Here is a 22,588-nt window from a genome sequence, read left to right on the forward strand (position 1 = left end):
CAGATTGTGTTGTCATCAGTGGGCGGAGCATGACAGCCATTTCAAAGTGGCCAGAAACAATATTCATTTTAAAATAACTTTTTTACCGTTCCTGCTGCATCATATAGAAAAGGTACAGGAGGCTATTTGCAAATTAATCTAAAGTAAGACTTTAAGATGACTAAGGTGTAGACTGACCCTTTAAGTAAACTCCATTAGATGTTACAAATATCCTCTGTGTGTTTTAGAACTCAGCTGGAAGTCTGATCCACATATCTACCCCCTTTTTATTAAAAATGAAAGAACTGTTAGTCATACCTTGTTTCTTTTGGTTTTATACAAAACTATAGAGTCTGTATCATTGTATAAGAAATATAATTTCTGATGTTTCAAAAGTATTACTCGACACATGTATGTTGTGAATTATGCACAGATTCTCTTTCAATAAAAAAGAATTTAAATAAAAATGAAAGAACTGTAACTGGTGGATGTTTCGTTGATGACATTTGATTCCGTGCCATCGTATGCATGAGAAATCCCTAACATACCTTAATGCTTGCATCTTCCATCTTTACCTTCTCTCTTGGTTCCCAAAAACTCTTATCATTTCTAATATCCCTGCAGTGGTTAACGTCAGTTCCAACTTTATTCTTCTGCTCCTTGTTCTTCTCTACTTTTTTGTTCGCTTTCTCTTTTGTCAGAGTTTTTCTGCTTTTCAGGCTCATTGACTTCCTCATAGAAGCCAAGTGCTCTTCATATAGCTGGCACCTAAAGCACGGACCTTGCCTGGGAGCACAGTAGAGACATGACTGAGAACTGAAGCCAAGGTGGGGCTCTGGCCCTTGCTGGCTCGGAAATATCCTGACACTGCAGTCTTGGGGCATCATATACGGATATTTATAGCAGGACTCCGCTAGCTTCTTTCTGGTTTCTTGTGGTATATGGAGCGCTAATGTGATATGTTCACTTAACTGCTGTGGGATCCACACCGCCATCCCAGGAGGAACTCTCTTTGTTTTCCCGTTCCAGAAGGTTACAAGAACTCCATCACTGTCTACTGCTAAAAATGACAGTAACATAGACCATGTTTAAAACACAAAACGCAAATCAGAAATCTAACCGCTTCTTCCTTGTAGACATTCACTCAAAAAGAACATATTTATGAAGCAGCTAATGGAATCATGATAACTTATGGTTTGATAGCTGCAATATGTCAGTATATTACATATTCAGCCTTTTAGGGGAATCTCTTATACAAAACATCATCATTACATTTTGTTCATTCTCCCTGTATGTGCGTGTGTACGTCTGTGGAGAAGCCCCTGTGTGGTGTAAAACACAGACTTAATAAACAGTGTAGACATTTTACTCATTGTGTACTGATACACGTTTACAAAGAGAGTCTCACAAGATTTGAGGATTCCCTCCACAAAAAGACAGTCTACTTGAAAATGGTTATTGATTAAAAAGATAGATAATCCCTTTATTACCCACTCCCCAGTTTTGCATAACCAACACGGTTATATTAATAATTAATAATATATTATATTAATTATCTAAGCCTCTGCAGACTGCCCCCTTATTTCAGTTATTTTGACAGACTTGCATTTTAGCCAATCAGTGCTGACTCATGCATAACTCCACAGAAGTGAGCACAATGTTATCTATGTGGAACACATGAACTAGCTCTGTCTAGCTGTGAAAGCAGCAAAATGCCCTGAGATAAGAGGCGGGCTTCAAGGGCTTAGAAATTAGCATATGAGCCAACCTATGTTTAGCTTTCAACAAAGAATACCAAGATAACAAAGCAAATTTTATGATAAAAGTAAATTGCAAAGTTGTTTAAAATTGCATGCCCTATCTGAATCATGAAAGTTTAATTTTGACTTGACTGTCCCTTTAATTTGGTTGATATACTGGATGGATAAACCTAACAATTTGGTCCTGTCTCCTGAAATATTTTAAATTTGACAATACTTAAAAGGTACAGTAATTACATTGTAATTATAACATTACTGATTATCATCATTAGGGTCTGAATATTATTAGAACATATTAACATCTTGTTTGCTGCATTTGTTTAACAGTGGTCAAACTACACCCTCCACGTTCCTTATTTGGAGGAGCCAATTCAGACTTCCGTCTTGAGATGACAGGGCTAAACCGATTTAACTAAAGGCAGGGTTTATACAGAGAGGCAAAGTTTACACACTCTGGAATTCTGAGCTGAAATAACAGATTTAAAGGGACAGTCTACACCAAAATTTTTGTTATTTAAAAAGATAGATAATCCCTTTATTACCCATTCCCCGTTTTTGCATAACCAACACAGTTATATTAATATGCTTTTTACCTCTGTGATTACCTTGTATCTAAGCCTCTGCAGACAGCCTCCTTATCTAAGTGCCTTTGACAGACATGCAGTGTAGTCAATCAGTGAAGACTCCTAAATAACTTCACATGATTGAGCACAATGTTATCTATATGACACACATGAACTAACACTGTCTAACTGTGAAAAACTTTCAAAATTATCTGAGCTAGGAGGCGGTTTTCAACGGTTTAGAAATCAGTTTGAGCCTAGCTAGGTTTAGCTTTTCAAAAATACCACCAAGGGAACAAAGCAAATTTGATGATAAAAGTAAATTGGAAAGTTGTTTAAAATTGCATACCCTATCTGAATCATGAAAGTTTAGTTTTGACTTTACTGTCCCTTTAACCAAATTTGATTGCTGCATTCAAGCTATTAAAGGGACAGTAAAGTTAACATTAAACTTTCATGATTCAGACAGAGCATGCCATTTTAAACAACTTTCCAATTTACTTCTATTATCTATTTTGTTTAGTTTTCTTGGTATCCTTTGTTGTAAAGCATACCTAGGTAGACTTAGGAGCAGTAATGCACTACTGGGAGCTAGCTGTGATTGGTGATTGCACATATATAACTCATGTCATTGGCTCACCTGATGTGTTCAACTAGCTCCCAGTAGTGCATCGCTGCATCTTCAACAAAGGATGCCAAGAGAATGAAGATAATGGACGTAAATTGGAAAGTTGTTTAACCCCTTAACGACCAAGGACGTACGCCACACGTCCTCAAAAAAAAGACAGTTAATGACCGAGGACGTGTGGCGTACGTCCTTGGTCTGGAAAGCAGCTGGAAGCGATCCTGCTCGCTTCCAGCTGCTTTCCGGTTATTGCAGTGATGCCTCGATATCGAGGCATCCTGCAATAACCCCCCTTGGCCATCCGATGCAGAGAGAGCCACTCTGTGGCCCTCTCTGCACCGGACATCGGTGGCCGGTATCATTGGTGGGTGGGAGCAAGTCTGGGAGGCGGGTGGGCGGCCATCGATGTGCCAAGTCGACTGGAGGGGGGCGGGATCGGGGGCGGGAGCGCGCACGGGAGCGCACGTGCACGGGGGGTGGCGGGCGGGCGCATGCACGGGGCGGGAGCGGGAGGGAACCGCTACACTACAGAAAAATAAACTTGAAAAAGTAAAAAAATAAAAGATTTTTGAAAGCTGTAAATAAACAGCTAAGAGATCTGGAAGGGGTGGGGGGTTGATCTGGGGGGGGGGGAAGCTACACTACAGAAAAGGTTTGGGTTTTTTTTTTAAAAAAGTCACATTTTTTCACTAAACTGGGTACTGGCAGACAGCTGCCAGTACCCAAGATGGCGCCCATTAAGGCAGAGGGGGAGGGTTAGAGAGCTCTTTGGTGGGGGATCAGTGAGGCTGGGGGCTAAGGGGGGATCCTACACAGCAGCATATGTAAATATGCTATAAAAAAAACACAAAAAAGCCCAAATATAGCTTTTATTTTAGTACTGGCAGAGTTTCTGCCAGTACTTAAGATGGCGGGGACAATTGTGGGGTGGGGGAGGGAAGAGAGCTGTTTGGGAGGGATCAGGGGGTCTCATGTTTCAGGTGGGAGGCTGAGAACTACACTAAAGCTAAAATTAACCCTGCAAGCTCCCTACAAGCTACATAATTAACCCCTTCACTGCTAGCCATAATACACGTGTGAAATGCAGCGGCATTTGGCGGCCTTCTAATTACCAAAAAGCAACGCCAAAGCCATATATGTCTGCTATTTCTGAACAAAGGGGATCCCAGAGAAGCATTTACAACCATTTGTGCCATAATTGCACAAGCTGTTTGTAAATGATTTCAGTGAGAAACCTAAAATTGTGAAAAATTTAACGTTTTTTTTAATTTGATCGCATTTGGCGGTGAAATGGTGGCATGAAATATACCAAAATTGGCCTAGATCAATACTTGGGGTTGTCTACTACACTACACTAAAGCTAAAATTATCCCTAAAAGCTCCCTACATGCTCCATAATTAACCCCTTCACTGCTGGGCATAATACACGTGTAGTGCGCAGTGGCATTTAGCAGCCTTCTAATTACTAAAAAGCAACGCCAAAGCCATATATGTCTGCTATTTCTGAACAAAGGGGATCCCAGAGAAGAATTTCCAACCATTTAAGCCATAATTGCACAAGCTGTTTGTAAATAATTTCAGTGAGAAACCAAAAGTTTGTGAAAAAATTTGTAAAAAAGTGAAAGATTTTTTGTATTTAATCGCATTTGGCGGTGAAATGGTGGCATGAAATATACCAAAATGGGCCTAGATGAATACTTTGGGATGTCTACTAAAAAAAAATATATACATGTCAATGGATATTCAGAGATTCCTGAAAGATATTAGTGTTCTAATGTAACTAGCGCTAATTTTGAAAAATAATGGTTTGGAAATAGCAAAGTGCTACTTGTATTTATGGCCCTATAACTTACAAAAAAAGCAAAGCACATGTAAACATTGGGTATTTCTAAACTCAGGACAAAATTTAGAAACTATTTAGCACGGGTGTTTTTTGGTGGTTGTAGATGTGTAACAGATTTTGGGGGTCATAGTTAGAAAAAGTGTGTTTTTTCCAATTTTTTCCTCATATTTTATAATTTTTTTATAGTAAATTATAAGATATGATGAAAATAATGGTATCTTTAGAAAGTCCATTTAATGGCGAGAAAAACGGTATATAATATGTGTGGGTACAGTAAATGAGTAAGATGAAAATTACAGCTAAACACAAACACCGCAAAAATGTAAAAATAGCCTTGGTCCCAAACGGACAGAAAATGGAAAAGTGCTGTGGTCATTAAGGGGTTAAAATGACATACTTTATCTGAAACATGAATTTTTAATTTTGACTTTATTTTGCATTTCATGTCCCTTTAAGGACAAAATGTATCAAAGTAAAGTTCACACAACTTGCCCCAAAAAACAAGCATGAAATGTATCTTATTTATGAAAAGGAATTGCATGAATTAGTAGGCGAGTAAAATTACTTGTACAGCCTCACAATTGGCACATTTATTGTATGGTAATGCCTCATGCCTGCATTGACTTCAGTAGAAATGATAAAGATAGGAAAAAGTCAAATTACTAAATCGTCCAGGACCATATATACAGTCATGGCCAAAAATATTGGCATTTCTCGCAGATAATGCACCACTTCGCCCAGACAATTGTTGCAATTACAAATGTTTAGGCATTCTCATGTTTATTTCTTTTGTTTGTATTGTATGACACAAAAGAGCTGAGGAAAAAAAGCCAAATCTGACACATTCCACCCAAAACTCCAAAAATGGACTGGACAACATTATTGGCACCTTCTCAAAATTGTAAAAAATAGTTGCATTCCAAGTTTGTGATGCTCCTGTAATTTAACTCACCTCTATCAATTAATAGGTGCTGGCAATATAGAAATCACACCAGCAACCAGTTAAAAAGGTGAAAAATGTACTCAACCTTTCTGTGTGCCACACTGAGCATGGAAAAAGAGAAAGAGCAGCAAAGAATTGTCTGAGGACTTAAGAACAAAAATTGTGGAAAAGCATGGACAATCTCAAGGTCTCCAGAGATCCTAATGTTCCTGTGTCCGCTGTGCGCAACATTGTCAAGAAGTTTACAGCCCATGGCACTGTAGCTAATCTCCCTGGACGAAAGAGAAAAAATAATCAAAAATTGTAACGAAGGATTGTTCGAATGGTGGATAAAGAACCTCGATCAACTTCAAGACAAATTCAAGCTGACCTTCAGGCACAGGCTACAAATGTGTCAGCTCGCACTATACGTCACCTTCTGAATGAAAAGAAAGGCTATGGTACGAGACCCAGGAGGACCCCACTGCTGACACAGAAACATAAAAAAGCCAGATTGGAGTTTGACAAAACTTACCTGAGGAAGCCAAAATCCTTTTGGGAGAATGTGCTGTGGACACACAAAACAAAATTAAAGCTTTTTGGTAAAGCCTAGCATTCTACTGTTTTCAGAAAAATAAATTAGGCTTTTAAAGAAAATAATATAGTCCCTACAGTCAAACATGGTTCACTGATGTTTAGGGGTTGCTTTGCTGGTTCAGGCACTGGATGTCTTGACTGTGTGCATGACATTAGGAAATCTGAAGACTACCAAAGAATTCTGTGGTGCAATGTAGGGCCAATGTCAGAAAGTTGGGTCTCCGTCAGAGGTCATGGGTCTTACAGCAGGACAATGACCCAAAGCACACATCAAAAAGCACCCAGAAATGGTTTTAGTCAGACAAAGCACTGGAGACTACTGAACTGGCCAGCAATGAGTCCAGATCTCAATCCCATAGAACACCTGTGGAGAGATCTCAAAACAGCAGTTTGGAAAAGTAACTCTTCCAATCTGAGAGACCTGGAGCAGTTGGCGAAAGAAGAGTGGTCCAAAATTTCAGTAGAAAGGTGTAAGAAACTCATTGATGGTTACAGGAAGTGATTGATTTTAGTTATTTTTTCCAAGGGGTGTGCTACCAAATATTAAATTGAGGGTGCCAATAATTTTGTCCAGTACATTTTTAAATTATACGTGGAATGTTTCAGATTTGGCATTTTTTCTCCACTTTTTTGTGTCATACCAATACAAACAAAAGAAATAAACATGTGAATGCCTAAACATTTGTAATTGCAACAATTTTCTGGGAGAAGTTGTGCATTATCTGACAGAAACGCAGGGTGCCAATATTTTTGGCCATGACTGTATATCTATCTATCTATATATATATAATATAATATATATATATATATATATATATATATATATATATATATATATAAAATATAATATAATATATATATGTATATATATATATATATATATATATATATATATATATATGTATGTATGTCTGTGACTGAGAGACTCTCAAAGTCAATTTGCAAGTTTAGCTGTAGGACTCTACGTAATAATACCTAAAGCACAACTCCTGCTCTCAGAACCATCCAGGACTGTTGCTGGTCCATACTGCTCCATATTGGCTTCTAGAGGTGCCAACACATGATCACCAGGAACTAGTGGTTTCCATCTGGCATCTTCATAATGGATGATGTCACACACAGGAGTCTCTTGCATACGGAACTGGGCTATTCCTTTCAAAGACCGAAATTTCTCAAACTCAACTAGAAAATGTTCCTTGGACCCCTAGAAGAACAAATAAAGTTAATTTAGGCAACTGATATTAATTCAGATTCAGATTACAATAGTTACACCTATGCTCGACTTTTATGCAGAATTCTTTTATGCAGAATCCTATAAAAGTTAATAGTGAATATGGAAGTAGATTAAATATCAACCATAAAGTATCCACCCTACAGTATTTCCTCTATTAAACAGATAACACCAACCAACCCACCTCAACCTCATGGGCTATGTGCCTCAGGTAATATAAACCAACACACCTCAACCTCATGGACTATGTGCCCCAGGTAATACAATCCAACCCACCTCAACCTCATGAGCTATGTGCCCCAGGTAATACAATCAAACCCACCTCAACGTCATGGGCTATGTGCCCCAGGTAATACAATCCAACCCACCTCAACCTCATGGGCTATGTGCCGCAGGTAATACAATCCAACCCACCTCAAAATCATGGGCTATGTGCCCCAGGTAATACAATCCAACGCACCTCAACCTCGTGGGCTATGTGCCCTAGGTAATACAATCCAAGGCACTTCAACCTCATCGGCTATGTGCCCCAGGTAATATAATCCAACCCACCTCAACCTTATGAGCTATGTGCCACAGGTAATACAATACAACCTACCTTAACCTTATGAGCTATGTGCCCCAGGTAATACACTCCAACCTACCTCAACCTTATGGGCTATATGTCCCAGGTAATACAATCCAACCCACCTCAACCTCATGGGCTATGTGCCACAGGTAATACAATCCAACCCACCTCAACCTCATGGGCTATATGCCCCAGGTAATACAATCCAACCCACCTCAACCTCATGGGCTATGTACCCCAGGTAATACAATCCAACCCACCTCAACCTCATGGGCTATGTGCCCCAGGTAATACAATCCAACCCACCTCAACCTCATGGGCTATATGCCCCAGGTAATACAATCCAACCCACCTCAACCTCATGGGCTATGTACCCAGGTAATACAATCCAACCCACCTTAACCTCATGGGCTATGTGCCCCAGGTAATACAATCCAACCCACCTCAACCTCATGGGCTATATGTCCCAGGTAATACAATCCAACCCACCTCAACCTCATGGGTTATGTGCCGCAGGTAATACAATCCAACCCACCTCAACCCCATGGGCTATGTGCCCCAGGTAATACAATCCAACCCACCTCAACCTCATGGGCTATATGCCCCAGGTAATACAATCCAACCCACCTCAACCCCATGGGCTATATGCCCCAGGTAATACAATCCAACCCACCTCAACCCCATGGGCTATGTGCCCCAGGTAATACAATCCAACCCACCTCAACCTCATGGGCTATGTGCCCCAGGTAATACAATCCAACCCACCTCAACCTCATGGGCTATGTGCCCCAGGTAATACAATCCAACCCACCTCAACCCCATGGGCTATGTGCCCCAGGTAATACAATCCAACCCACCTCAACCCCATGGGCTATGTGCCCCAGGTAATACAATCCAACCCACCTCAACCCCATGGGCTATGTGCCCCAGGTAATACAATCCAACCCACCTCAACCTCATGGGTTATGTGCCGCAGGTAATACAATCCAACCCACCTCAACCCCATGGGCTATGTGCCCCAGGTAATACAATCCAACCCACCTCAACCTCATGGGCTATATGCCCCAGGTAATACAATCCAACCCACCTCAACCCCATGGGCTATATGCCCCAGGTAATACAATCCAACCCACCTCAACCCCATGGGCTATGTGCCCCAGGTAATACAATCCAACCCACCTCAACCTCATGGGCTATGTGCCCCAGGTAATACAATCCAACCCACCTCAACCTCATGGGCTATGTGACCCAGGTAATACAATCCATCAGTTTCTCTTCGGGCCAGAACTCTTACTCCTCTCAGCAGGCAAAGCCCTTCAGGAGAAAATGTATCCTCTTTTCCTGTACATTTTGCTGCAGGTTCATGAGCAGATTTGGTGCAGCTGATTAGTGGCACACTGTGGGCAAATTCATGTGAAACAACAAGATTAGATTAGATTGGATATAGACTCCAGTAAAGATAAAATTAAACTGTCATGGTTTTGAGCAGGCGATTATAAAAAAACACTTCTATTATCAAATTTGCATCATAACTCTTACTATTGATTGTTGAAGAGTAAACTTAAGTAGGCTGATAGGAGCTCAGGAGCGTGCATGTGTCTTAAAAGGACAAGAAACCCTTCTTTTTTTATATGATGATTAAAATAGAGCAAACCATTTTAAACATTTTTTCTAATTTACTTCTATTATAAAATTGTCTTCATTTTCTTGGTATCTTTTTTGTTGAAAAGCAAAAAGATAAGATCAGGAGCGTGCATGTGTCTAGAGCACTATATGGCAGTAGTTTTGCAAGAAAGTTATCCATTCACAAGAGCACTAGATGGCAGCACTGTTTCCTGCCTTGTAGTGCTCTGGACACCTACCTAGGTATCTCTTCAACAAAGAATACCATGAGAACTAAGCAAATTTAAAAAAGAAGTAAATTGGAAATTTAAAAATAAAATGTTGTTGAATGCTCTATCTTAAAAGTGTATTTTCTACTTTACTGTCCCTTTAAGGAATTCTATAACTATAAACAACATGATTATATAATTAGTACAATAAATACATAAAGGGTTTATTAAATGTTATTTTAATACTCTTGTCTGCTCTTTGTCTATGTGTTTTACTAAAACGTGATCTAGTTAATAATTCTGATGTCTGACTGCACAAAAGAAGCACAATGATACAAAATAACAACGTGTTCTAGATTACATTGTATCTGTGACATTTTCCACATTGTTAAAGCCATAAATACAAAAGTGAACTGGAATATTGACCCTCTGTATTAGGGGGTACAACCTTTTGACATAAGGGGCCATATTAAATGCTATAATAGTATTAATCTGATTGCAGATTTATGATATAAATATATATCATTTATTTCTAATGTAATAAAATATAATTTCCTCTCTGAATCTGGAACAGTTTCTCTACTTTGCACTAAAGTAAATATACTTATCAATGTCACTAGGGAGCATGGAGGAGAGGGGGGTTGAATGATTACAGAGCAGGCTGAAGGCTGTGCTAAATGTACTCTTTGCACTTACAGGGAGATAAACTATCTTCCTTCCCCACCAGACATTTTCACTCTTGTGTATATAGGAATAATGCAGAGAGGGGCATGGGTTACATGTTAGGTACCTGCTGATGGGGAGTGACATGACAACTAATAGAGCTTTGTCTCCCTGCAAGTGAAAATGTTCTACATCTGCAGAAGAGACCCGTGAGGTATTGAAAGCTTATGGAATACAAAAGAAGATATCAGTGAGGTATTGAAAGCTTATGGAATATAAAAGAAGAGGACCGTGAGGTATTGTAAGCTTACAGAATACAAAAGAAGAGGACCGTGAGGTATTGTAAGCTTACAGAATAAAAAAGAAGAGGACCGTGAGGTATTGAAAGCTTATGGAATACAAAAGAAGAGACCCATGAGGTATTGAAAGCTTATGGAATACAAAAGAAGAGACCCGTGAGGTATTGAAAACTTATGGAATATAAAAGAAGAGGACCGTGAGGTATTGAAAGCTTATGGAATACAAAAGAAGAGGACCGTGAGATATTGAAAGCTTATGGAATACAAAAGAAGAGGACCGTGAGGTATTGAAAGCTTATAGAATACAAAAGAAGAGACCCGTGAGGTATTGAAAGCTTACAGAATACAAAAGAAGAGACCAATGAGGTATTGAAAACTTATGGAATACAAAAGAAGAGACCCGTGAGGTATTGAAAGCTTATGGAATACAAAAGAAGAGGACCGTGAGGTATTGAAAACTTATGGAATATAAAAGAAGAGGACCGTGAGGTATTGAAAGCTTATGGAATACAAAAGAAGAGGGCCGTGAGGTATTGAAAGCTTATGGAATACAAAAGAAGAGACCAGTGAGGTATTGAAAACTTATGGAATACAAAAGAAGAGACCCGTGAGGTATTGAAAGCTTATGGAATACAAAAGAAGAGACCCGTGAGGTATTGAAAGCTTACAGAATACAAAAGAAGAGGACCGTGAGGTATTGAAAACTTATGGAATATAAAAGAAGAGGACCGTGAGGTATTGAAAGCTTATGGAATACAAAAGAAGAGACCCGTGAGGTATTGAAAGCTTATGGAATACAAAAGAAGAGACCCGTGAGGTATTGAAAGCTTATGGAATACAAAAGAAGAGACCCGTGAGGTATTGAAAGCTTACAGAATACAAAAGAAGAGGGCCGTGAGGTATTGAAAGCTTATGGAATACAAAAGAAGAGACCCGTGAGGTTTTGAAAGCTTACAGAATACAAAAGAAGAGGGCCGTGAGGTATTGAAAGCTTATGGAATATAAAAGAAGAGGGCCGTGAGGTATTGAAAGCTTACAGAATACAAAAGAAGAGGGCCGTGAGGTATTGAAAGCTTACAGAATACAAAAGAAGAGGGCCGTGAGGTATTGAAAGCTTATAGAATACAAAAGAAGAGACCCGTGAGGTATTGAAAGCTTACAGAATACAAAAGAAGAGACCCGTGAGGTATTGAAAGCTTACAGAATACAAAAGAAGAGGACCGTGAGGTATTGAAAGCTTATGGAATACAAAAGAAGAGACCCATGAGGTATTGAAAGCTTACAGAATACAAAAGAAGAGGGCCGTGAGGTATTGAAAGCTTATGGAATACAAAAGAAGAGACCCGTGAGGTATTGAAAGCTTACAGAATACAAAAGAAGAGGACCGTGAGGTATTGAAAGCTTATGGAATACAAAAGAAGAGGGCCGTGAGGTATTGAAAGCTTATGGAATATAAAAGAAGAGACCCATGAGGTATTGAAAGCTTACAGAATACAAAAGAAGAGACCCATGAGGTATTGAAAGCTTACAGAATACAAAAGAAGAGGACCGTGAGGTATTGAAAGCTTATGGAATACAAAAGAAGAGACCCATGAGGTATTGAAAGCTTACAGAATACAAAAGAAGAGGGCCGTGAGGTATTGAAAGCTTATGGAATATAAAAGAAGAGGGCCGTGAGGTATTGAAAGCTTATGGAATACAAAAGAAGAGACCCATGAGGTATTGAAAGCTTACAGAATACAAAAGAAGAGGGCCGTGAGGTATTGAAAGCTTATGGAATATAAAAGAAGAGACCCATGAGGTATTGAAAGCTTACAGAATACAAAAGAAGAGGACCGTGAGTGTGGCAAACCTAGCCACTTCTGGACTATAATGTAAGAAAGGTTGTCTATAGGCTGTATTGTGTGCTATGTAGATGTGACAGACCCTTCTGGCAGTACTGAAGGAGTTAAATGTGTTTAGCTTTAAGAAGACTATTCTTGAACGACAAGGTTACTAGTCTCAGCTATTGTGTACTTTCATTAAAGCTAGTGATTACCATTCCATTGTTCAATCACATCTAGAGAGACGACGCCTTAGTGATAAGAAGAGCTAAGTGTGTGTCCTGTGGTTAAGTTGTTATCAGCTTGAGCAAGGTATTCTATTGTATCATGTCAAAAGGCGTGTTCCATCCATCTAATCTACAACATTCTTTTCAACCCCCCATCTGGGAGGTCAGACCTGCATAAATACTAGGCATAGCCTTTTTAATAAAGTTCATTCTGTTTTAAACCTGAAAACTGGCTGGGTCGTGAGTTATTGACTCCCAAACTGTGTTTCGTCCGGTTATTGGGAGTATTTTAATATTGCTCTCCGCTACAATTGGTGGCAAGCGTTGGGATCAGACCTTACAGCCGAAAAGCGCAATTCGTGCAATTGTAACTGCCGAATAAGAAAAGGGAATGGCAAGCAGAATACAGTGAAAGAACCGACTACCGAAGTGAATGGAGACGGATTATTCTAAGCTAAAGAGACAAACGTTAAAGGAACTGCTAGAAGCCAGGGGAAAGATAGCCAGCAGCAAACCCAAGGCTATATTAATTGCAGAGCTGATGGAGGGAGACAGAGCTCGCAGCGCTACGCCTCCAGCAGCCATGGAGGAGACCCTATACCAGAGGGAAATGAGGACCAGGCTGGAATTTTTACCCCAACCTGTACCACGGGACATGCTATCCGTGGTAATGGCAGATGTGCAGGAGTACGTGATGGCACACAGTCCGCGGAATGCATCCTCCCGAGCAGAATCCATTTCGGAAGCACTCAGTAACCCAGTAAGACCCAAAATCCCATACCATGCCTTTAAAATGTTTTGTGAGGAGAAGGATGAGATCGATGGGTATTTACAGGATTTTGAGAGACTGTGCGAGTTACATGAGTTGGAGCAGTCCGTATGGGTGCCGGTGCTAGCAGGCAAGCTAGCCGGTAGGGCAGCGGAAGCGTATCGCGCTGTACCCAGGGAGGACAGCAAGGATTACGCTAAAGTGAAGAGCGCAATCTTGGAAAGATATGCCATTACCCCAGAGGCATACCGGCGCAAGTTTAGAGGCCTGCGCAAGCCAGAAAGAGATTCCCATGCAGAGTGGGCCCACAAGCTGGATCAAGCATCTCAGGGGTGGATACAGGCCAGCCAAGCTACCACCATGGAAGAATTGCGACAACTGATGCTGTTGGAGCAATTCTTTAACGGCTTGTCCCCAGAAGCCCAAGAATGGGTGAGAGATCGAAAACCCCTCACGTTAACCGAAGCAGCCAGATTAGCAGACCAGCATTTTGACGCCAGGAGGCACCATGGACTACTACCTAAGACGTACACTCGACCCACAGGACAGCCCAGTCCTCTACAGTCTAACAACCCCACAGCGGCACCGTTTCGTCCAGCCCCAGGGAATCCACCACCCCCCTCACGATACAATGGACGGGCGAATATACAATGCCACACCTGCAAGCAGTGGGGACATATGGCACGTGAGTGCACCCAAAATCGGAGCAGACAAGCTTGGAACCAGGTCAGACAGAACCTGGCCCCAAGGGCGGCTGCTCACCATTACCAAACGGAGCCAGCCGCTCATGAGGGGTTGAGCACCCCAGCCGGGGAACCCCTGGGAATTCTGCATGAGGTGATGTCGGTCCGAGCCACCGATAACCGGCAACATCACCGTCAGCTGGTGACCGTGGAGGGGAAGGAGGTCCAGGGACTTCGGGATTCGGGAGCTACTTTAACCCTGATAGCTCCCCATTTGGTGCCAGATACAGCACACACGGGCGGATCCGTGGCAGTACGAGTGGCAGGGGGAGCAGTATACCGATTGCCCACTGCTAAGATTCATTTGGATTGGGGTGCAGGGGAGGGCATGGTAGAAGTGGGCTTAATGCAAAACCTACCAGCGGATGTTGTACTGGGGAATGACCTGGGTCAGATGACCTCTGCTTTTGTACCTCAGGCTCCACATCAGGAGGTCCACCCAGTAACCACCCGGCAGCAGGCACGCACTACGGCCCCACCAGCTCACCACGAGGCTCAGGTAAGAGACCATGACACCCCCTTGACACATATGACTTGGGATACCCCCACCCAATTTGAGGCGGAGGTGAAAGCTGACCCCACGCTGCAGGCATACCGGGATAAAGGGAACACCGATCAGGCTGGGTTAGAAGGGGAACGGTACGTCTGGGAGAAAGGGTTATTGTACCGCATAGCCGAACGGGGGGTAGGCAGCGCAGTCACCGTGACCACTAAGCAACTGGTAGTACCCCAGAAGTATAGGCAGGAACTGCTCAGGATAGCTCATGACATTCCCCTGTCAGGCCACCTGGGAATGACTCGCACCCGCTACAGATTGACCCACGCCTTTTTCTGGCCTGGGATCTCTAAAGATGTACGGCAATATTGCACCTCCTGTGACGTGTGCCAACGAGTAGGCAAACGAGGTGACCGCCCTAAGGCTAAATTATGCCCGTTACCCATTATTGAGGAACCCTTTAGCAGGGTAGCAGTAGATATCGTAGGGCCTCTACCCAAGCCCAGTCCCTCCGGGAAGAGGTACATTTTAACCGTAGTGGACTATGCCACTAGGTACCCCGAGGCCATTGCGCTCTCCAACATCCATGCAGAGACGGTAGCTGAAGCCTTAATAAAAATATTTTCCCGGGTAGGGTTCCCCCAGGAGATAATATCAGATAGGGGAACCCAGTTTACCGCAGAGGTGACCCAACAACTTTGGAGGGTATGTGGTGTTAGACCCATAATTAACTCAGCCTACCATCCCCAGTCCAATGGGTTATGTGAGAGATTTAATGGGACTTTAAAACAGATGCTCCGTACATTTGGCGAGACTCATAAGGACTGGGAGCGCTACCTACCCCATCTGCTTTTCGCATATAGGGAGGTACCCCAAGAGTCGACAGGTTTTTCCCCCTTCGAATTGCTATTTGGGAGAAGGGTGCGGGGGCCATTAAACCTCATTAGGGAGCATTGGGAGCGAGAGAGTAGCCCCGATGGTAAACCCATTGTATCTTACGTGCTGGAGTTCAGGGACCGACTGGAGGCATTAACCCAGGCTGTACGTACCAACCTCCAGGCGGCTCAACAACGCCAGCGCCGCTGGTACGATAGGGGAGCCAGGGATCGCAGCTTTCAAGTGGGGCAGAAAGTTTTAATTTTAAAACCTGTACGCACCGACAAGCTGCAGGCCGTCTGGCAAGGCCCATACCAGGTCGTAGAGCAGCGATGCGACACTACCTATGTGATTGGCCCCTGCTCAGGGGTAGGGAAGCGACGCATGCTTCATGTGAACATGCTCAAACCCTACCATGAGAGGATGGAGGACGTGGCGGCAATATGCGCCTCGGCCTCTGAGGATCAGAAGAATCTGCCTCTCCCTGACCTATTAGAATCAGAGGACCAGATAGAGCCCTCCAGGGGCGTTCAGCTGGGGGAGCGGCTAAGCCCTTCGGAGCGTGCCCAGGTACAGGAGTTGATAGTAGCTAAAGGGGCTATCTTCTCCCACTTACCTGGGTACACCCCGCTGGCCACTCACCGAGTTGAAACCCCGGGGCAGCTACCTATGCGGCAGACCCCGTATCGTGTCCCTGAAGCAGTCAAGGCACACATGAAGGCAGAAATTGACGAGATGTTGCAACTAGGGGTTATCGAACCTTCCGACAGCCCCTGGGCATCCCCGGTAGTGTTGGTACCCAAGAAAGACGGCACCACACGCTTCTGTGTTGACTACCGGAGGCTAAATGACAAAACGGTGTCTGATGCCTATCCGATGCCCCGGATAGACGAGGTGCTGGATAAAATGGCTAGGGGACAGTATCTTACGACCATAGACTTATGCAAGGGATACTGGCAAATCCCGCTAGCCGATGACGCCGTCCCCAAGTCAGCGTTTGTCACCCCGTTTGGCCTATACCAATTTCGGGTCATGCCTTTCGGGATGAAGAACGCTCCGGCGACCTTTCAAAGGATGGTAGATCGGCTACTGGACGGGTTCCAGGAGTATGCCTGCGCATACCTGGACGATATTGCCATATATAGCCAGAACTGGGCAGAACACCTACAGCATATAGGAGCAGTTATTGACCGTATAGGGGAGGCAGGGCTGACCCTGAAACCTAGTAAATGCCATATCGGGATGGCAGAAGTGCAGTATTTAGGCCACCGGGTGGGGAGCGGGCACCAGAAACCCGAACCGGCCAAAATTGAAGCTGTTGCTAAGTGGCCCACCCCTAGGACCAAGACCCAAGTACTGGCATTTTTAGGCACGGCGGGGTACTACAGAAAGTTTGTGCCCAATTATAGTGCCCTAGCCAAACCCCTGACTGACTTGACACGTAAGAACCTTCCCCGACAAGTTACTTGGGCCCCAGAGTGTGAGCAGGCATTCCAACAACTAAAGACGGCTCTAACTAATGCGCCTGTACTTGCTGCACCCGATCCAACTAAAAGATTTCTTGTTCACACAGACGCTTCGATGTTTGGAGTGGGGGCAGTGCTGAGCCAAGTTGGAGCAGATGGCGGAGAACACCCCGTAGCTTACTTGAGCCGAAAGTTGTTGCCCCGTGAAGTAAGCTACGCCGCCATCGAAAAAGAATGCCTGGCCGTGGTGTGGGCCCTCAAAAAGTTGCAGCCGTACCTGTATGGACAACCTTTTTCCTTACTCACAGATCACAACCCGTTGGTGTGGCTGAACCGTGTGGCCGGGGACAATGCCAGGCTGCTGCGCTGGAGTTTGGCGCTGCAGCCCTTCGACTTTACCATCCATTACCGCCCAGGGAAACAAAACGGTAACGCCGACGGGTTGTCCAGACAAACTGAACTTGAAAAGTGATCTGTGAGTGCTTCCCCGGACATCCCCAAGCCGATCCGTTGGGATCAGACTGTGTATGCCGGCTTGGTTCTGGGGGAGCATTGTGGCAAACCTAGCCACTTCTGGACTATAATGTAAGAAAGGTTGTCTATAGGCTGTATTGTGTGCTATGTAGATGTGACAGACCCTTCTGGCAGTACTGAAGGAGTTAAATGTGTTTAGCTTTAAGAAGACTATTCTTGAACGACAAGGTTACTAGTCTCAGCTATTGTGTACTTTCATTAAAGCTAGTGATTACCATTCCATTGTTCAATCACATCTAGAGAGACGACGCCTTAGTGATAAGAAGAGCTAAGTGTGTGTCCTGTGGTTAAGTTGTTATCAGCTTGAGCAAGGTATTCTATTGTATCATGTCAAAAGGCGTGTTCCATCCATCTAATCTACAACATTCTTTTCAACCCCCCATCTGGGAGGTCAGACCTGCATAAATACTAGGCATAGCCTTTTTAATAAAGTTCATTCTGTTTTAAACCTGAAAACTGGCTGGGTCGTGAGTTATTGACTCCCAAACTGTGTTTCGTCCGGTTATTGGGAGTATTTTAATATTGCTCTCCGCTACAATTGGTGGCAAGCGTTGGGATCAGACCTTACAGCCGAAAAGCGCAATTTGTGCAATTGTAACTGCCGAATAAGAAAAGGGAATGGCAAGCAGAATACAGTGAAAGAACCGACTACCGAAGTGAATGGAGACGGATTATTCTAAGCTAAAGAGACAAACGTTAAAGGAACTGCTAGAAGCCAGGGGAAAGATAGCCAGCAGCAAACCCAAGGCTATATTAATTGCAGAGCTGATGGAGGGAGACAGAGCTCGCAGCGCTACGCCTCCAGCAGCCATGGAGGAGACCCTATACAAGAGGGAAATGAGGACCAGGCTGGAATTTTTACCCCAACCTGTACCACGGGACATGCTATCCGTGGTAATGGCAGATGTGCAGGAGTACGTGATGGCACACAGTCCGCGGAATGCATCCTCCCGAGCAGAATCCATTTCGGAAGCACTCAGTAACCCAGTAAGACCCAAAATCCCATACCATGCCTTTAAAATGTTTTGTGAGGAGAAGGATGAGATCGATGGGTATTTACAGGATTTTGAGAGACTGTGCGAGTTACATGAGTTGGAGCAGTCCGTATGGGTGCCGGTGCTAGCAGGCAAGCTAGCCGGTAGGGCAGCGGAAGCGTATCGCGCTGTACCCAGGGAGGACAGCAAGGATTACGCTAAAGTGAAGAGCGCAATCTTGGAAAGATATGCCATTACCCCAGAGGCATACCGGCGCAAGTTTAGAGGCCTGCGCAAGCCAGAAAGAGATTCCCATGCAGAGTGGGCCCACAAGCTGGATCAAGCATCTCAGGGGTGGATACAGGCCAGCCAAGCTACCACCATGGAAGAATTGCGACAACTGATGCTGTTGGAGCAATTCTTTAACGGCTTGTCCCCAGAAGCCCAAGAATGGGTGAGAGATCGAAAACCCCTCACGTTAACCGAAGCAGCCAGATTAGCAGACCAGCATTTTGACGCCAGGAGGCACCATGGACTACTACCTAAGACGTACACTCGACCCACAGGACAGCCCAGTCCTCTACAGTCTAACAACCCCACAGCGGCACCGTTTCGTCCAGCCCCAGGGAATCCACCACCCCCCTCACGATACAATGGACGGGCGAATATACAATGCCACACCTGCAAGCAGTGGGGACATATGGCACGTGAGTGCACCCAAAATCGGAGCAGACAAGCTTGGAACCAGGTCAGACAGAACCTGGCCCCAAGGGCGGCTGCTCACCATTACCAAACGGAGCCAGCCGCTCATGAGGGGTTGAGCACCCCAGCCGGGGAACCCCTGGGAATTCTGCATGAGGTGATGTCGGTCCGAGCCACCGATAACCGGCAACATCACCGTCAGCTGGTGACCGTGGAGGGGAAGGAGGTCCAGGGACTTCGGGATTCGGGAGCTACTTTAACCCTGATAGCTCCCCATTTGGTGCCAGATACAGCACACACGGGCGGATCCGTGGCAGTACGAGTGGCAGGGGGAGCAGTATACCGATTGCCCACTGCTAAGATTCATTTGGATTGGGGTGCAGGGGAGGGCATGGTAGAAGTGGGCTTAATGCAAAACCTACCAGCGGATGTTGTACTGGGGAATGACCTGGGTCAGATGACCTCTGCTTTTGTACCTCAGGCTCCACATCAGGAGGTCCACCCAGTAACCACCCGGCAGCAGGCACGCACTACGGCCCCACCAGCTCACCACGAGGCTCAGGTAAGAGACCATGACACCCCCTTGACACATATGACTTGGGATACCCCCACCCAATTTGAGGCGGAGGTGAAAGCTGACCCCACGCTGCAGGCATACCGGGATAAAGGGAACACCGATCAGGCTGGGTTAGAAGGGGAACGGTACGTCTGGGAGAAAGGGTTATTGTACCGCATAGCCGAACGGGGGGTAGGCAGCGCAGTCACCGTGACCACTAAGCAACTGGTAGTACCCCAGAAGTATAGGCAGGAACTGCTCAGGATAGCTCATGACATTCCCCTGTCAGGCCACCTGGGAATGACTCGCACCCGCTACAGATTGACCCACGCCTTTTTCTGGCCTGGGATCTCTAAAGATGTACGGCAATATTGCACCTCCTGTGACGTGTGCCAACGAGTAGGCAAACGAGGTGACCGCCCTAAGGCTAAATTATGCCCGTTACCCATTATTGAGGAACCCTTTAGCAGGGTAGCAGTAGATATCGTAGGGCCTCTACCCAAGCCCAGTCCCTCCGGGAAGAGGTACATTTTAACCGTAGTGGACTATGCCACTAGGTACCCCCGAGGCCATTGCGCTCTCCAACATCCATGCAGAGACGGTAGCTGAAGCCTTAATAAAAATATTTTCCCGGGTAGGGTTCCCCCAGGAGATAATATCAGATAGGGGAACCCAGTTTAACGCAGAGGTGACCCAACAACTTTGGAGGGTATGTGGTGTTAGACCCATAATTAACTCAGCCTACCATCCCCAGTCCAATGGGTTATGTGAGAGATTTAATGGGACTTTAAAACAGATGCTCCGTACATTTGGCGAGACTCATAAGGACTGGGAGCGCTACCTACCCCATCTGCTTTTCGCATATAGGGAGGTACCCCAAGAGTCGACAGGTTTTTCCCCCTTCGAATTGCTATTTGGGAGAAGGGTGCGGGGGCCATTAAACCTCATTAGGGAGCATTGGGAGCGAGAGAGTAGCCCCGATGGTAAACCCATTGTATCTTACGTGCTGGAGTTCAGGGACCGACTGGAGGCATTAACCCAGGCTGTACGTACCAACCTCCAGGCGGCTCAACAACGCCAGCGCCGCTGGTACGATAGGGGAGCCAGGGATCGCAGCTTTCAAGTGGGGCAGAAAGTTTTAATTTTAAAACCTGTACGCACCGACAAGCTGCAGGCCGTCTGGCAAGGCCCATACCAGGTCGTAGAGCAGCGATGCGACACTACCTATGTGATTGGCCCCTGCTCAGGGGTAGGGAAGCGACGCATGCTTCATGTGAACATGCTCAAACCCTACCATGAGAGGATGGAGGACGTGGCGGCAATATGCGCCTCGGCCTCTGAGGATCAGGAGAATCTGCCTCTCCCTGACCTATTAGAATCAGAGGACCAGATAGAGCCCTCCAGGGGCGTTCAGCTGGGGGAGCGGCTAAGCCCTTCGGAGCGTGCCCAGGTACAGGAGTTGATAGTAGCTAAAGGGGCTATCTTCTCCCACTTACCTGGGTACACCCCGCTGGCCACTCACCGAGTTGAAACCCCGGGGCAGCTACCTATGCGGCAGACCCCGTATCGTGTCCCTGAAGCAGTCAAGGCACACATGAAGGCAGAAATTGACGAGATGTTGCAACTAGGGGTTATCGAACCTTCCGACAGCCCCTGGGCATCCCCGGTAGTGTTGGTACCCAAGAAAGACGGCACCACACGCTTCTGTGTTGACTACCGGAGGCTAAATGACAAAACGGTGTCTGATGCCTATCCGATGCCCCGGATAGACGAGGTGCTGGATAAAATGGCTAGGGGACAGTATCTTACGACCATAGACTTATGCAAGGGATACTGGCAAATCCCGCTAGCCGATGACGCCGTCCCCAAGTCAGCGTTTGTCACCCCGTTTGGCCTATACCAATTTCGGGTCATGCCTTTCGGGATGAAGAACGCTCCGGCGACCTTTCAAAGGATGGTAGATCGGCTACTGGACGGGTTCCAGGAGTATGCCTGCGCATACCTGGACGATATTGCCATATATAGCCAGAACTGGGCAGAACACCTACAGCATATAGGAGCAGTTATTGACCGTATAGGGGAGGCAGGGCTGACCCTGAAACCTAGTAAATGCCATATCGGGATGGCAGAAGTGCAGTATTTAGGCCACCGGGTGGGGAGCGGGCACCAGAAACCCGAACCGGCCAAAATTGAAGCTGTTGCTAAGTGGCCCACCCCTAGGACCAAGACCCAAGTACTGGCATTTTTAGGCACGGCGGGGTACTACAGAAAGTTCGTGCCCAATTATAGTGCCCTAGCCAAACCCCTGACTGACTTGACACGTAAGAACCTTCCCCGACAAGTTACTTGGGCCCCAGAGTGTGAGCAGGCATTCCAACAACTAAAGACGGCTCTAACTAATGCGCCTGTACTTGCTGCACCCGATCCAACTAAAAGATTTCTTGTTCACACAGACGCTTCGATGTTTGGAGTGGGGGCAGTGCTGAGCCAAGTTGGAGCAGATGGCGGAGAACACCCCGTAGCTTACTTGAGCCGAAAGT

Source organism: Bombina bombina, chromosome 6, assembly GCF_027579735.1.
Source record: "Bombina bombina isolate aBomBom1 chromosome 6, aBomBom1.pri, whole genome shotgun sequence".
Lineage (NCBI taxonomy): Eukaryota > Metazoa > Chordata > Amphibia > Anura > Bombinatoridae > Bombina > Bombina bombina.